This window comes from Hirundo rustica, chromosome 15, assembly GCF_015227805.2.
Source record: "Hirundo rustica isolate bHirRus1 chromosome 15, bHirRus1.pri.v3, whole genome shotgun sequence".
Classification (NCBI taxonomy): domain Eukaryota; kingdom Metazoa; phylum Chordata; class Aves; order Passeriformes; family Hirundinidae; genus Hirundo; species Hirundo rustica.
The window spans coordinates 3787241-3805015 of record NC_053464.1 but is presented as its reverse complement, the minus strand read 5'-3'; the positions used below and the strand labels follow the sequence as shown (position 1 = coordinate 3805015).

General features: G+C 40.7%; 1 protein-coding gene across 7 annotated transcripts in view; it reads right to left on the bottom strand.

The window, feature by feature from the left end:
* RBFOX1 (RNA binding fox-1 homolog 1) overlaps positions 1-17775 on the bottom strand; it is a 1151472-nt gene that overhangs the window by 578946 nt on the left and 554751 nt on the right. The gene's annotated exons all lie outside the window — the stretch shown is intronic.

Sequence of the window (17775 nt, the reverse complement as noted above, 5' to 3'; positions counted from 1 at the left end):
AAAATGCTTCATTTGGCTTTTTTTTTTTTTTCCCCGCCGCGGCTGAGGCTGTGTGTGACCTTGAGCTGAATGCCGCTGTAGGAGCTGTCTCACCGTGGGAGCCCGCTCCTCGCTCAGGTTTGAGCACGGGATCTTTGATTCGCTAAAAGCGGCGCTGGAAGAGCTGATGCAGCGCTCCGTAATTCCCTGCAGCCGCGGAGGTTTATCGCCGGTCCAGGCTCCAGCAGGAGCAGCAGTGCTTTACACACACACACGCACAATATCCTTTGAAGGAGGCACTTTGCAAAGTGCTTTGGAAAGGCTGAGCTTCAGAGCCCCCCCAAAGGTAACGGAGGAGGGTACAGGTATTATTGCTGCAGCTCCCTGCAGTGGCAGGGCCAGCAGGAATTCAGTAATGCACGGCGAAAACAATAAATCCAGCTGGAATCACAGTCACTCTCAAAGCTTAAAAAAACAAAAAAAACCCTAAGCAAACAGTAAAAATGCTACAATGCTCCTTAACAGCGTGCCTGGAGAGCTCAGCGGCAATAATGACAACACTCCAGGGCCCAACATGAGGCTCCATTCTCCACACCTCATCAGAGCAGAGTAGCAGGAGATCCCAGTTTTCTGATCAGCTGCCTTCAAAACCCAGAGGAAATGCCTACAACTCAATCTCATCCCAGTGAAACTTCCAGATCAAAGGAAATAGACTAGGTTAACGAAACTCGCCGAATTTTGCTGTACCTTTTATGTAAATGTATGGCTCAAACCAAGACGAGTCTGCTTTGTGATGGAATATGAAATAATCATGCTTCTTGCCCTAGAAACAGTTAACAGGATGCCAAGTATAACAGCAGTGTGCACACAGCTGAAATAGCAAATAGTGATGTGAAAAAATCATCTAATTTTGTTACACAGGGGTTACAATGCAGCAGATGTCTCTAATTCCCCAAAGCATCCAGAGCAAGCTAAAGGACCCAAATCTCTGATATTCTGTACTTTAGAAATCTCTGGGTGATGCTGCAATGGGTACTGAGCAAAAGGGGAAAAAAAAAAAAAATGTTCAAACTACAAAGGGTTTTTCTGGAAACTTCAAAAACTGTACTGAGGATGAGGAAACTTTCCAACAAATCATGAACAGAACTTTCTTGCAAGCTTTCCATGTATTTATGGCATTTTGTTTTTAAATAAATACTTCAAGGGATACAGGAGAGGCTTAGACAGGAAAGTTGAAACCAGTCCTGGCTTCCAGAATGTGGGACAGTGGCAATGTAAATTGAATTATACATCATGGAATGTACAGGAGACAAATTAATTTGCACAGGTTATCTACCTTCCAGCAGCTCCCCAGATTTCCATGGCCTGTGCCACACTTGAAAGGTTTGCTCCAGCCCATCTTCCTCCTCGTCTCCCTGCTCTGCAGTACGCCAGATTATTCTGTTATATAGGTCAAACTGCCTTGCAGAAAAGACCCACACCTTTTTGTGATATATAAGGCCAGAGATGTTAACTTTTGAAAGCCATACCAACCCCATGACAATTATTTCAATTTCACCTAATGGTCTTTAAACAGATCAGCTTAGGAAATGATTATGGGGCACTTTCCTATTAAAAACCCTCTCTCAACAGTGAGCCAGAGCTGCTGATAGCCACTTGGAGGAAGCATCTGAAACCTGTGCACCATCTCCTCCAGCAGCCAAACACTCCTGTTCTTCAGTATCTGAGAAATGCACAGGGAAATCTGTGCATGCTCTGGGTTCATTAATGACACCAGCGTGTCCTTGGAGAGACTGGGTGTTAAAAGGACAGTGAGTAAGAGTGATACCTATATTTTAATGGTTTTGTACAGGAGATGTTAAAAAGTGCTCCCCATTTTAGAGGCGTGTCCCCAGATTTGCACGCACACAGCTGAAGAAAAAATGAGTTTCAGATACCGTAATTCAAACAAGGGCTTGAGAAAAAAGAGGACAGAAACAAAAAAAAAATCCTGATAATTTTAACTTGCTAATCCCCCCAGTAACATAATAAACATTCCATAAACTACAAAATCCCTATTAAACAATTATGAAAATTAGAACATCTCTGATCTTGAATCTGAGACATTAGGGTTTTTTCATTTAATTTCCAGTTATGAATATCCTCCTATTTGTATTAGATTTAGTGATTAATACAGATCTTATTGCTTCATATAACTTAGAAACTGCACAACTTCTGATTTATTCCACCTAAGGCTCCCATACATGTTGCTGGACGTTTTCTCATTAGGTGAGCTGCGAGCTCTCGAAGGACAAGGTGAAAGCGCTACTGAAATAAGCACTTCTGAAGGAGGAAAATATTAAATTTATTATGTGCACTGGAAAAATACTGTCCTGTCATCAGCTATTCAAGAAATATCAAAAATACAGATTTTTCTTCCTACAGTGCAGCTGGGTATGTGAGAGGTGCAAGTCCAAACAGCTTTGGACATGCAAAGCCACCTCCGTTTTATGTGAGACATTCTAAATACATTAATTGGTGTGATATAGCCCAGGATAAACTGATACAGACTCTGCTGTTATCACTTGCAGCGCTTTGATCATGTAAACAACCATCAAAATTAGCATAACTGGAAGAGGAGCGCTGCAAAATGAACAGTGCTGCTTTGCCCTGATGTATTAAATCCACAATAAGCTGAGTTTGAGCAATTAAAATAATTTGTTTCCTGTTCGTGATGTTATTAGATTTGGACAGATCCAGAGGAGATAACAGGATCATAAAGATAACCTAACAGGATCATAACAGATAAGCTAAAGTGATAGAGTAAATCACCACAGCCACTAAATTCAGGATCTGAAACTGGTAGGCATAGAGGGAAATATAAATTATGACAATGCTAAGCAGTAAAAACATTTGTGAGTTGATAGGGAATGAAAATTTAAATAAAAACATTTCCTGGCCTGCTCAGCCATAACAACGTTCTTTTGTTTGTAGTCTTTGTAATTTAGCTGCTTGACAACTTCATTCAACCTTCAGCAGCAAACACAGGTATTGATTATTTCTGAACATCCTAATGGCTGGAGACTGGGACACAAACCATAAAAGCAGAGTTTCTGGTTACAGGTGGAATTATAGTTTGCCTACAAGATTGCACAATAAATCAGAGAACAAATCAGCCAGCCTAGGGCTCCGGGGTCACTGAAGTGATGTTGACACATTACAGTAATGAGAACTTGAAACACCTCATGCCCTATTGATTTTTAAGCTGAATCATGGCCACTGCAGGAGATTACAAGAGCATGTACTGGAATCGGGGCCCACGTGGGAGATGCTGATGAAAAACACAAACAACTGCACCAAAGTAGTTCTTTACCTGTATCCATTATAACACAATGCCCTTCTCCCTTGCCCTCTCCCCAAGGTCTCAGACTACAAATCATTCAATGTTTAACTGCTTAACTACCTCAATTAAAACAACTTTCCTTTCTATGTTCTTCTTGGCCTACGTTAATTATGCAAATAGAAAATGCAGGCTTGAAGTGACGCTTTAAAACCTCTCACAGCAACTGCATATTAGAAAACCTAGACTACAAGAAATGCCTTTTAATATTTCAAGTAGCTTTCCTGTTTTCACTCAATAGCAAATTATTCCATGCTGTAAAAATAATTCCAATACTCACCAGCCTATTTTCTCCGCACAGTGGAGAATAAAATATGTAAACACCAAAGCCTTGGCACCAGCTAAAGAACAGAAATGCTTTGCTTTTTTTTTTTTTTTTTTTTTCTCCCTTTACTTCCACTTGGAAGCACTGAAGACCAAAAAGCTGTCAGAGAGCTGACCAGGGACACAAAATTATTATAGTCCTGTCACGACAAAAGGAGCAGTTATAATTTGCACTGCAGCCAATTACTTTAGGAACTCATCATTTTGCCTAAGGGGAGAAAATAATACCTCTATTATCCCTTCCAGCCAGGAGGGCTCTTGCTATGCCACAGACGCGCAAGAAGAGAGAGACACTATTTAACTAGAGCCCCCACGGTAAATAAACTTTGAGATTTGTGGCTTGTTCTTGGCAATAAGTACTTTTTAAGCACTGCAATGGTGCTCTTAATGAAGCCTAACTGCTCATCAGCTGTCAAAGACAGACGAAAGAAAGGGCTGAGTTGGGCTAAGGGAAGGAATCACTCTGTGAAGAACTAGGAAACCTATGGAGAAGAGAAGAAACTTTTACCTCTTGATGCACTTCCCAGTGAAAGGGATTAGACAGTTAAATATATCCTAAGGATTAGCTCCTGTTAGGCTCCTCAGAGATACATTTTTAATCAGTAGCTCTGCACTTGGCATTTACTCCTTTAGGGAGGGGGGAAATTTTCAAATTATTTCTCTTCTTCCATTTGAAATTCAGTGCCATCAGCAGGACTCCAAAGAAAGAGGGAACAGAAGGGCAAGGAATCTCAATTTATGGTAGAGCCCCATCCTTTTAAGCTCCTCTCAATTTTTAAGGTGATTATCCTCAACCCAGCTCTGGAGAGTTGTGATTCCCAACCTTCCTTCAATGTGGATCAGACAAAAGGGAAGCAGCAGCAACAGGCAGGTTTTTGAAGGAACAGAGATATTTGTGTTTGTGCAGATGTGTGAGGAGGCACTTGTGAATACACAAATCCCCCTGCCACCACCAGAGCACCTGCAGTTAGTTGTTCTTGCCTTCCCTTTTCCCAGCAGGTTCCTCAATTTTTCTTCCTGTCCGTGCCCAAACTGCTGCTGCTCCATCTCCTACCTCAGCCTGGGAACTACCCTTGAACTGCTCCATGCTCTGCCTGATCCTCCCTGGGAGACACCCTCAAACAAAGGAGAGCACATCGGCTACAGCCATTATTAATGGGGAAAAGCAGCTCCAGCAGGATCTCCTGGGCAATTTGGGGGCCCACAGGCAAGGTTCATCACCAACGAGAAACTGCAGCACAGGACAAGCTACCTGCCAAAAAAACCAGGCTTTTCTAGGAGGAAAATTCAATCTCTCAACAATACGATAGGTTTTTGACAACTGGAAAATAGTACTAACAGGAAAGCCAGTGAAGGAGATGCTGGGTGTTTGCACAGAAAGAACAAACAGCAGCGAGTACAAGAGCAAACAGGGCTGGCTGCAGAGATGCTGCAGGACTTGGTAAGAGTTCAAGAGAGAGAGCACGGAGATGTGGACAGCAGGAACCCCACATCAATCACCAACGGAGCTGCCTTGCCTCAACCCCTGCTCCCAGGAAACCGTGAACTTCCACAAAGAGAAGCAAATCCCACTCAGATTATGGACATAATCTGTTAGGATTCTGCACGTTTCTCATGTTTTATTGTCTCTGTAGGTTTTTTTCTCTTAGATGGAACATTATATTCAGCATTCTCCTTGTGCTTCTGGAACTTCTACAGAATCAGTACTGGTAAATGTAACAAATCCCTAAGCTCATTTTGTTAATATCAATCTTAATTAATGGCATGGAAGAATTGATTAGATAATAATTTTCACAACATTTGATGCTGGGCAAGGTTAGCATACAATCATATCACCATTTACTATTTTTCATCAAAATACAAGCCAAATAAAGGGGAATAGTCTATTGAGTAAGAAAAGCCAAACTATTTATAGTAAAAAAACAGATTCAGAAATTCTTACCATGCAGGTAGCATATAAATATATGGAAAAATTACAATATCTATAAATGTATTATTAAAATTATATACTGGGAGAGGTACAATGGGAAAGAGACTGAATTTTGAATTTTGACAAAAGAAACTATGCCAGCACAAAAAAATATTGCAATTTTTTCTCCATTTTGTCCGTGACAGAAAGTCTCAGCAGCATCTTCCTAATTTGTAAAGCTTATTTACAACAAGCCAGGACCCCTTGGCAGAGCACTGCAATCACTGGCACGTGACACCCCACCAGGAACTTTCCCTGTAATTTGCAGTAACAACGCACCAGGTTCATCTGCACAGAGTTTAGTCAGAATGAACATTAGAATTAAAATTGTAGAAGAGGGTCCAAGAGAACACCCATGGTAATGACAGAAGATCGAACTGGTTAAAAGATTCCAAGATTCCTATACAAAACCCAGAGAAATAACACTAAGGGTACTTATTTTTTAAAGGAAATTAAAAGGAGACTCAAAATAAATACCAACAGCTGGCACAGAGAACTGGAAAATTCAGTTCTCAGTAAAAAAAGACATAGGAACAAGCGACAAAAACTAATAGAAAAGCAGAAGGATCTCTCTCCTCCCACAAATCCTACCTGACAGAATCTTTTTTTAGACACTGCAGATACACATAAGTGCAAGACTCATTGTCAAAGATGTGTTGCCAAACCTGGATACCCAAGGAAACACAAGGAGTGTTGGAAGGGGAGCTGCATTACATCCTGCTGCCTGAAACCCGTTGCCTTGAGGATCAAACTCATCCCTTCGACATTACAAACCAAGGTAAAGCTGTTCCCAGTGCCCTGCTCAGCCCAAAGTAAAACAGATATGAAAGAAGCTCAAGTCTGAGCAAGGCACCGGGTTTCTCTCTACCCGGTTCTTTGTCTTCATTTAGAGGGTAACACTCTGAAGGTCTTGGAGACACTTCTTTTTGATCGTTTCGTTAAAACTGAGGAGGTTGTTTTGTTTTTTATCTATTCGCTGCTCGGTGCCGAAGCAGGGCTGGGGTTTTCCTCTTTGCCACACGATGTCAGTGTTGCCGAGTAGAAATTGAGAATTTGCATATTTATCGGGACTCAGCTAAAATTTAAGACATTTTGCTCCTTTAAGGCGCTCAGGGGAGCTGAAAGATGCCCCAAATGCATCTTTGGTGCAATCCACCCCAAACCGCCCAGCACGGAAGGATGTGCATCTTCCAGCCAACACGGAGCGACAGAAGTGCCAGCATCAGACCCCTCGAGGGGATGGTGTAATCCCACCTCTGCTTCTCATTGAATCTCTGAAGGATGATGTTTATAAATCTCGTGAAGTAAACGGATTGTGAGAGCCAAGCTTAAAGCATTCCTCCAAAGGTCAAATCAGCCCTGCCGTTCCCACGTCCCTGGGGAATGCTGCCAGTTCAAACTGGGGAATTGGCCCGTGGAGCTGTGTCAGAGAAGAGGATTCCATACCTGAATGGGGCAGGGAATTGTGCCATAACCTGGCTCCCTAACCCTGCAGCACACATCTCTTTTGGAGCTATCGTTTTAAAACATAAAAATAGGCTTCCTAGAAAATTCATAGTGCTGCTAAGACACAATCGAATTCAATCCTTGCTCTCAGTCACCCAAACCTGGAGAGAGAATGGAGGCCTGAAAATAACAGGATCACTGTAAAATATATCCTTTATACCTTACAACTAAAAATCCAACCATATAGATTTTTTAGAACCGGATCTTTCTTGTTGCAATACCGCTGACAATGGATTCAAAGTAACTTTCCTTGAACGCTTGCTTTCTTTTTTATGTCTCAGTCCCATTTTTCCCCCTATAATCCCTTTGTATCTCTTACTAGCCCACACTGTGTCCCACATTTGGGGTACGACAGGTTAAAAGTCACACTATGTCACCTTCTGGCTTCAAACACAGGAATGTGATTCATTCTTCTGTGCAGCCAGAATAAAAATCCTTCCCAAATGGGGGGTGGGGAGAAGGTACTGGCCAAAGTTCAGCTCCCGTGTGTGTTTGAGGCTGTTTAATTTGCACTAAAAAGCCCAGCAGATGTATGAAACACTGCCTGAGGTCTTATGTATACACTGATGTACCCAGACAGAAGCTCAAAACTGTAGGAAACAAGAGCAGGAACATGAAAAACTACAAAAGGTGGATGCAAATGCTATTTTCCTCGGTATATCTGTCTCCCTCACCATCTGTATTGACAGACTTTTTTAAAAAATTTTTTAGCACTTCTACACAAAAAGAAAGTAGAGAAGAAATGGTAATTGTAAATATTGAAGACGATGGCCATGTTGTTTCAAATGCCTTGCCCACTTGTTACACGATACTGCTGCGCATCTCGTGTCTTTGCTGTTAACATTTCACGGAGGACTTCCACGAACATACGTTTGTTCTCGTTCCCAACACTTTGTTCTGCCACTGTGACAGATGGCTTTACACTGAAGCATATGAAAATATTAAATTCTTTATCAACCTGTTGAAGTTCGAAATGCCTGTAAGTAATAACCCTCTTGGCAGCTATTTCTTTAATACAGATATTACAGAAAGCCATTTAGTGCCTCCATATCAGTTTGCTTTTTGTCACAGACTATTCTAAAACTACAGTTTTCTTTGAACTTGATTAATAGTAGCATTCTTTCATTCAAAATAATGTAATTTCTAAGCAGAATATTAAGTTTTACTATTTGTTTATCCAGAAGAAGTTGAAAATTAATTTTAAAAATTACGGTTAGACACAACAGGGGTTTGTGCTGTACCAAAGGAGTGGGAAGGGCTCTGAGACTTGGTTCCCTACTGCTCCTTCTCTGTCTAAGCACAGCAATTGATGGAGCACTGTCCTCAAGATATGAATCAGTTCTCTATAACGTAATATCCTATCCTGTGTCAAACTTGTTGCTGGTTCTAGTAACTAGAATTCCCAAGACAGGGAAGACGGGTTAAGAACACATCCTTTTTATTTCTATTATTTCCTCAGCTGGAGGTTTTTTGACAAGAAGTTGCTGGCTCCTGTACAGAATGTGTAGAATACTACATAGAAAAGAGCACAACTGAGACTCTCTGGCCCCAAGGCACTTTTACACTTCTCAAACAGTAAAATAAAAAGTCTCAACGAACGTTGAGTTCTAATATGTTCTGTGTAATCAGCTTTTTATTTTTAAAAAAAAAACAACTACTTTAATGTTATGTTATTAACAGATGTGAAAGTCTGCACAGTCCTCACATGAAAAAAGTGCTTTCTATTAACAAAGCAAAAAGATATTCCAAATGCCTGTATTTAAATGCTAAAGGCAATATTACAGGAATAAGGAGAGCTGGGGTATATGATATAGATGTTATAAGAGGTTAAACAGAACCAATCTTCAAATACATCAATTCTATTACACCTGTCTCATCTCTCATTGAGAGGATTATTCAGAATTTCCATAAATACAGCCCAAGGACCTTCTCAGAACTAAGTGCCCATCTCCAGCTGAGTTTCCCCAGCAACCAGAGTGTGAGAGATGAGCCAGCCCAGAGGGGAGCTGGGAGCAGGGATTGAAGAGGTGCACACCCCTCGCTGCACTGTTCCTCAAAGCAGATCCAGGGTTTTATCAGAAACTTTGCAAAACTCCAGTATTTTCCAGACTCTGTTCCTAGGAAACACTTCCCATGTTGATTCGCTGCCTCACCTCCCAGAGTGTGGCAGCAGCAGGAGGTCGGATCCTGAACTTGGGTTAAAAAACCCTTTTGGTAAGAACACAGGAGATTCGTCTCTAAATGGGAAGTAAATTTGGTATTTGAGAATGATTTTCTATTTTAGAAAAACACAGCACTGAGAACGAGTTCTGACAGCTATAAATCAATTCTGTAGAACATGTTTACATATACAGCTGCATTTTTCTGGCATTTGCTTCCCAAACCTTTCCTAAAAGCCTCCAGTGATAGAAATCCCATAATCTTCCTAACTCATCTGATTAAATATTAAATATTCTTACGATCAGGAAGCCTTTCTAATGCCCAGTCCAAACCTTCCTTCGTGTAATTTAAGCCCACAGCTTCCCAACCTACTCACTGCAGCCACGGAGGAGAAGAACATATCAATGCTGTTACATCCAATTACGTGTCAGAATTTGTTCCTTTAAGCAGAAATGCAGTCTCGTGTCTGCAGGATTGAAAGATCAAATGAAACATCTGTTCCTAACTCAAGTTGGACCCAGGCACTTTCTACAACATGCAGGAAAATGAAAAGGAAATTTCACAGTGGGGAAGAAAAGGAAAATTCCTTTTACAAAGCCCAAGTCGCAGCACTGTCTGGCTCTTTCCTTCCATGTTTCCAGTTTTCTTAAAACACAGGTAAAATTTGGACATTTGTTAACTAAAAAGGATTGGTAGTTACCTAACCCTCCTCCCTACATTCAGTGAAATAACTGCCTGAAAAGACCTGCTTGGACTCAGTTAGAATTTTACAGTCTTTGTGCTTCACGGACACAAAGCTTTGGGGGAATAAACGTATACATCCTGCATGCCATTCCTAAAGATAATTCCCCATAAGAATCTCAGCTCCCTCATCCATCTTTGTCTCCTGTTATCTTAATGGGCAAAATGCCCTTGGCTCCTCCAGTGGTGCTAAAACCTGAAGGAAATACGAAGAGCCCAGTCCAGCTCCCTCCTGAGAAGGCACAAGATAATCTACCTGAGTCATACACTCAGTGCACGATTAGCTGCAGTTTGTAACCTCCACTCCTCCTGCACCACAGCCAAAGTCAAGCTGTGCACCAGCCAGTGACTCACACCCCGTTATTTTAGAATATTAGTCATTTAGCTGCTGATTACCAAGAAAAAAAAATTTAAAAAGGGGGTTACTACAAATTCATGGAAGAGATTTGCATCATATTCCATAGATGCAAATGTATTCCAAACCTGCAGAAGCTTTTCCCATTTTATCCCAGCTGTGCTTCTCGCTCGGTTCTGAGGGGCTGGAGTGGCCCATTGCTGTGCAGAGCAATCCTGTGTGATAGCACAGGGAGGGTCCTGGGGCCACACAGGCTGGAAGGAAGGAGCTTAACCAAGGACAGATGCCCCTGGATTCACCTCTCTGGAGTGCAGAGGTGCTGGGCTGGTCAGCAGAGTTTGCAGCATCACCTCACAGCCCTTCCTTCACCCAACGCTCCTCTTCTGAATCCTTGCCTCTTCCCCTCTCCCCACACTTGTCCTGTGAGGTTAAACTGACAGGATAAATGTACAGAGCAATAATTCAGAGAAATTCATCCACAGAAAGGATCTGAACCAGGAGCAGGCAGAGCTAATCAAGTCTTGAATGTATCAGCAGAAGTTTATAACTTCTATCTTTTTATGAGACAGATGATCACACACACATATCCACACTCCTATAAATTTGAGAGAGTAATAAAACTTTCTAGCAGGCTTTGGAAAAATAAAAACCCTCATAACCTCTGTTGCAAAAAAGCCCAATAGGCAGCTTAGAGATCTCAAGTCAGCTGTGAGAGCTCCAGCCTCAAATGTCTAACACCAATAATAATAATTTTATAATCTTGACTATAAACCATGGCCAGCATTTGTCTTCCAAGGTAAACTATTTGAATGCAATGCTTTTATTTAAATGCAAAATGTTCTAAAAGAATGTTTTAGATGTGAAATAAAGATTTCCAATCTAAATGATAACTAGAAGATTTGAAGCAAAATACAGATATTAAAATGCTTGGGACAGAAAGCTCAGGTCTGAACCAGAATGTCTATCATAAAAGACTCACACAGCAAGCAGGGAAATTGTTTTTCTTAAGGTTCCCTGAGAAGATGAAACACTGAGGGCATCTGCAGCACAGGAATTTTTTCTTTGTCTAGCAAAAAAAAATATTTTTCAAGAGAGTAAAGACTTCTAAGCAGTGGAACAGGTGGTCTGAGGAGGTAAGGGACCTTCCCTTCTTGACAGCTGGAAAGATTAACAGGATGTCAACCATCAGTGACACTTGACTCCTTGCAGGGAGCAGGGCTGGACATGGAAGAGTGTCCTCTGCATCATTACTTTGAAAAATCCACACCAATATTTCAATATTTAGGATGAAGCCTTTAAAGTGACCAAAAAAAAAAAAATTAAAAATTGCACATGGGGAAAAAAAATTAGACATTTTTATCATTTTCTTGCAAGCTGGGATAAAAGGATTTTTTTCAGATAAATGCCTCTCTGTAACACCAGGATGGAGTTTTGTTCTGTGCTTGCTCAGTTATTTGTGGGCAGAAATGAATGAAAGCAGAGCTGCCTCCCCTCTGCAGAGTGCCCTGCCCAGGCCTGGAATGTAACCTTTAATTAGAGGAAACACTCACATACAGACACAATGCTTCTATTAATTAGAAGAAATACCAACGCACAAACAGGCTTGAGCTTTATTTTTCATTGCTCAGTAGCTCAAGGCTGCTGCAGGAAGAGCTCATAACAGCCAGACAGCATCACTGATGTTTGCTCTTGGCACTTACTCTTTTTAAAAGTTTGCTGCTTGTACTTAGAGCAAGACCTGGCCAGTGCAGTTTCTCCTCCTGCAGGACTGCACAGGAGCTCAGTCCCTGTAGCTGCTGCCTATCCCAGAGATATCAGCATCCCCCTGGAGCCTCCTTTCAAAGCCTCACTTCACTGGTAACTCACACTTTCCACAGCTGAGCTCTCCCCTGACCCCCAGGTTCCAGTTCTAAAGACCATGCTGAAGTCCCTGTGTTTGGAAGGACTGCAATCAGAGAGCCACAGCTCCTGCAGGGAGCTGCTAAAACCTTCTGTTCTTGAGATTAAAACTGGGCACACTGAACTGCTGCTAAGCTGTTACATGACTGTGCTCAGTTTGATTTACCAGTTCTCGTAAAACCATAGAAACTTGTTTAAGAGACCGTGACATCTTGAAAATATAATTGGAAGTAAAGGAAATATAGTAAAATACCCGATGCCAATTCTTAATATTTCCCTTTAGTAAATTCTTTCTTCCTGTTGTGGCTCAAAGAAGGAGCAAGGATAAGAAAAAGGCTCAGGCTTTCAAATATGAATGTCAAAATGAAATTAAGTTTCTTCCCACAGCCTCTCTGTTGGTACGAAGTTCACTCTGCCACGATTGGATTTTTGATGCTGCTGGCACTGGGAAAGCCTCACGACTGGAATGAAATGTCATTTGAAATGAGATCGGGTTCTGAGATGATTTTGCTCCCTGGCACAGCAGTGGTATCCTGCTTTTCCTGGTTACTGTTAAGATTAGTGCAGGATTACAGCCTCAAGTGGAGCTGGCTTAACCAGCAAGGTGGGAAACCAGGACATCCCACCACTGTCCATCATCCAGACCTCACCAACAAACACTCCTTTAGAAAAGGGCTGAAGTATTCCAAATGAAAGCATGAGATGATAGTCATTGTCATTACCCTTGCCAAATATTCCAAGAAAAAACCAAACTAATGGTTTGAGATTAGTCTGTGTCACAGCTTCCCTGCAAGCACAGGTGACAAGAACTGTGATGCATAAAATGCATCTCCTGCTCTTGTACACACAACCTGTTGCTATCACATATTGAGAAGCTGGGCCATGAAAAGCCAGAGGGGACCTGCTGTCCCCAGGATTGCCCCAGGGACACATCCTGTCAGACAGGCAGAGCAGCTGGAGAAAGGTGAGCACTTCATGGAGACATGGAGACATAAAATTCACATCAAACAGTCCAGGAGGGAGCCAGGATGATCCAGCAGGGCCTGATCAAAATGTTATGTTCTTCAAAGGCTTGCTTCAGCTGTTCAGAGATATTGAGGCTCAGCTTAAAATTCCCAGAATGATGCTGGTTTTGTTAAGAGCATCAGGCAATAGTGCAAGTTCTCAGTGCCACGTGTGCCTCCCACCTCACTTAGCTGTAAGAGGTTTCTACAGTTAAAGAAGTCATTAGAGTCAGGTTAATTAGCAGTCAGCAACAAGTCCTCACGTAAGCTACAACTCATTTATCTGGAAAAACGATCAAACATCATTCCTGGATTCCTATTAGTCATGGAATCAGAAAGGTCAACTTTAACAAGGAAAACATTGAAGTTAAAAAAAGACATAAACACCTGTCCAGGGAGCAGCCCAGCACATGCAGAATAATTCACATATGCAAAGAGTGGGAGGCTGTTCTCAGGGTTTTATATCACACTAGACCACATGGGCAGCGCACAGAAAATCTTTGCTGAAGTCCTGATCAAGTTCAGCTTGGGTCATTATTCATATCTGGTTATGGCCCTCCCCTTCTCTTCCCAGCTAAATTTGCAGTAATTACCAGAGAGGAAACCTGCTTAAAATTTCTGAACATCAAATACATAAAACCAGAAGATTAAAGAAAACAACCAAAACCAAAACAAACAAACAAACAAAAACCCCCAAAAAACAGATCCTCTGGTTTTCCACATGAAAATGTTGATGGGATTTCTAATCATCATAAGCAAAACCTTTTATTTAATACATATTAAATATTGATTTAAAATCTTCTTTCATTAATTTCTAAATATTTAACCAGCTTGTTTTTAATTACCTCTACCAAAATGCAGGTAATTAATGTGTAGCTGCCAAACTCTGTTTCCTTCTCCTGAGAACAAAAGTACTTTAATAAAAACTGTGGGTGCAAAAGTAAATCAAGAGGATTTTCAAGACTTTCTGGAGCATGGAAGTGTATGCTTTTGGTTTTTATCAACACCTCACCCAAAGGAAAATTTTGAAGTTTTTATGTCTAAAAAAAAAAAAAAAAAAATTAAAAAAAAAAAAAAAAAAAAAAAAAACCACACACCACTGGAAGGATATTAAGTCCAGGCAGTAAAACTGGGCTCTTTGTCATGTTTAATTGCTCGGATTCATCTCCTAGTTTTGCTGAATCTGGATGTTACTGCTGACTCAAGCAGCTTCTCCATTTTAATGCTGTAGAAAAAGTTTGCGTGTCTCCACTCCTGTGAGACAAAAGCATTTTTTGAAATATTCCTGACCATCAGTGAAATTTCTCTCTGCAGAAGAGAGAAATTCTCATTGCTGTGCATGAAATCTGTAATTAACTACAAAAAAAAAAAATAAAAATAGTCTCTGATTGCAACCTGGTGAAGGAAACCCACACTGTGCTTCATTTTCAAAGACAATGAAGGGAATCACAGCCTCTGCAATTTAGCAGGGGTAAGTGAAATGAAAAGAACAACAGGCACGATGAGGACAAACACAGAGCAGAAATGCTCGCACTCAACTCCAGCCCCACAAAGCAAACAGGTCCCCACACTGTCCAAACTGAAGTTCAGCTAAGGTAAAAGCGGTGAGTGCACAAAGCCACTGAAGACAGAGACTTTGCCACGTTCCTTAACATCTCCACTGGATACTTTAAAAAGAAAATAAAAATAAAATAAAATGGAAAAGACTTATTCCTACAGACAGAGAACTCCACGGCTGACACGATAAATTTAGAAGGAAATTTAGAAGAGACTTTTGGCAGTGACACATTTATTGCTTTCCACTGTCTGGCATCTCACCCAAACGCATTTGGATTTTAAATAAAAGGTGTTCCTTTGAAAGGAATAAGCCTGCCTTTCTCTTCCACCTGGTGACTGTGTCCTTATGGCACCCCTTGTTTTCCCAAGGGCATCCCTGGGCACAGCCAGCAGCTGGACATGGGGGTATTCCTGAATTCCTGATCTCCCACAGCTCAGTTTAGGAGAACACATTCCATTCCTTTGTAGCACACTCCAAGAAAATGTTAAAGGCAGATAACTGCTGATTTTCACCTAGCTTGGAAATATGCCTGTTTATGGCACAATAATAGTTTCAAAACTTTATCCTCACATAAAGTTAACACATTTCAAAAGTTATGCTTAGTTCCTAGGAGATGCTGTAAATTATGTCCCAGTCTTGAAATATATATAAAACCCCCAAAACACTGAAAAAAACTCTGAAATAATCGAGGCCCCTTGAAGTCTTTGTTCCCATCTCTAAACCCTATGACACAATCCTTCTAACCAAAACTCCAAAATCCCTATCACTGAAGTCAACTGAAAGCTTGACTTTAGAAGCTTGATTTGTACTAAGGACTTAAAAATAACTCTTTGTTAGCACATTGCTTACTTAAATTAAAATATGAAGTAAACTTCAGACAAGATATTTTCCAGAGTGAAAATTCCCTATGTATTTTCCCTTTGTATTTATCACAATTACTGCCACAGTAACTTAAAAGCATGAGGCAACCACACTTCTCTCCCTTCTCCTCTTTAACTTGATGCTTCAATTACCATTTTCAACATACTTATCTTCATAAAATTAATTAAAAACTTAACAGCAATATTTTTCCTTACAAAAGGAAAAGCCCAAACATCCAATTATTTTTGAGAACATTTTGCTAGACCCTTTCTAGCATTTCAAATACCACCAAGTTGACCACTTGAACAATCAATTTATTACTTGTTCCTGGAAAAGTTTTCTGGTTTATGAGCAAAACTGGGATCCTACATGAAACTTTTATTACAAAAAGAATAGATTTGAACAATTCCATGATAATGATGCTACTGAGATAACTGGTTTGAAGTTGGAAAGACTGAAGGTAACACCTTAAAGTTGCTTCATCCATCCACTGTTAAGTTATTCTGATTTCAAACATTTACTCAAGTGGGAGTAGGCAAGAATACAGAGGTCAAACTTTCTAAAACTGTGCCTGGAAAGGGGTGCAATGACCTGTGCTGACACTCCTCAAGGTATCAGGGTGCTGGATGTGATTAAATGGAACTTCCTGCCCACAGCTTCCAGAGCAGGTGATGGGAATGGGAGCTATTGTGTGTTCACAGCATCTCAAAGGCCAAAAAATGCACTGCCTTGGGAAGGAGAACTCCAAAAGGGATAAGCAAACCCCTCCTAGATCCACAGACATAAAGGCAGTAAAGCTGGTGACGGACAGACACTGCCCAGGCACTTACAGAGAAGCCCCTGGAAAGGATAAAATCTCAAAGTCTACTTTTTTTGTTAGTTGAATGATTCAAATCTGAAAAAGCAATAATTCTCCATAGCACTACTGCTCCTGCTGTAGACAAGGGAACACTGTTCACTGAGCAGCAGTTTTACTAACTCTTCAACATTGCTTGCATGTTTAAGAAACAGATCGACAACAGGAACATTAAATATCTAAGAAAAAAAGCTACAATGTATGGTAAAGACATTCAAAATTATACATATCTCTTGCTTCATTTTAGAAATATACATGGAACCAATGTACTGTGTGTAAACTGATTTTTCTAAATACTTCATAAGGAAAAAAAATGCAAACTTTCTATGTAACACTTCTATAAATCCTAATTACTTCTGCATTAAGGCCAAATTCCTTATCAGAAATGACAAATACAAAGGCTGTCTTGGATCTTACTAAATTCCTCAGTATCCATCAAAATCAAACACCTGAGGTGGAATTTAATGTATGGTCCTGGAAGCAATGTGATTTTACGGTGTCTGAACTGCAGAGCCCAGCATTCCACTACTGGGCAGTGCCACAGTCTCCTCCATGTGAGCAAGTCTTTCAAAAATATTATTTCCCTATTAGGAGTCTGGACAAGATTCTTTTTTATAAATGCTAGAGAAATCCACCTTCCCCACTCCCCTCAACATTTTTTGCACACTTTGAAGTGTGGGGGTTTTTTAAAGAAAGAACATTGCTAAAGTCATTCAAAGTATTTAAATTACTTTACAGTTTTATATCCAGCTGGAAACTGATAGGCCTTTTTAAATCCCAGTCTTTTATACCCTGTTCCTGCTTTTTTCAATGCAAATACATATAAATGGATTGTTAGCCAAAATTACCCGTGTGTTTAAATTGTATTTATTAACAAAACGCTGCTGCTGTTATATCCCGTGCATTTTAACAAGTACGGTAATAAAACCTTGGAATACTCATAAGTGGTGTTTTCTAAGATCACTACGTTATGCTGGTGACACACGAAGTTAAACAGGCGCCCAGGCTGGTCAGGAATGCTGCCTGCTGAAAGGGAATAATCCACCTGACAAAACCCCTTTAACGAGACTCCTGCTCTCTTTCATAGAAATGTTAATGCATATTCCATCCACAGAAAGCCAAGCAGCTCACCGAAGATGAAGTTCCCATAAACTTCAGGCAAACGCGGAGGGAGGATGGATAAT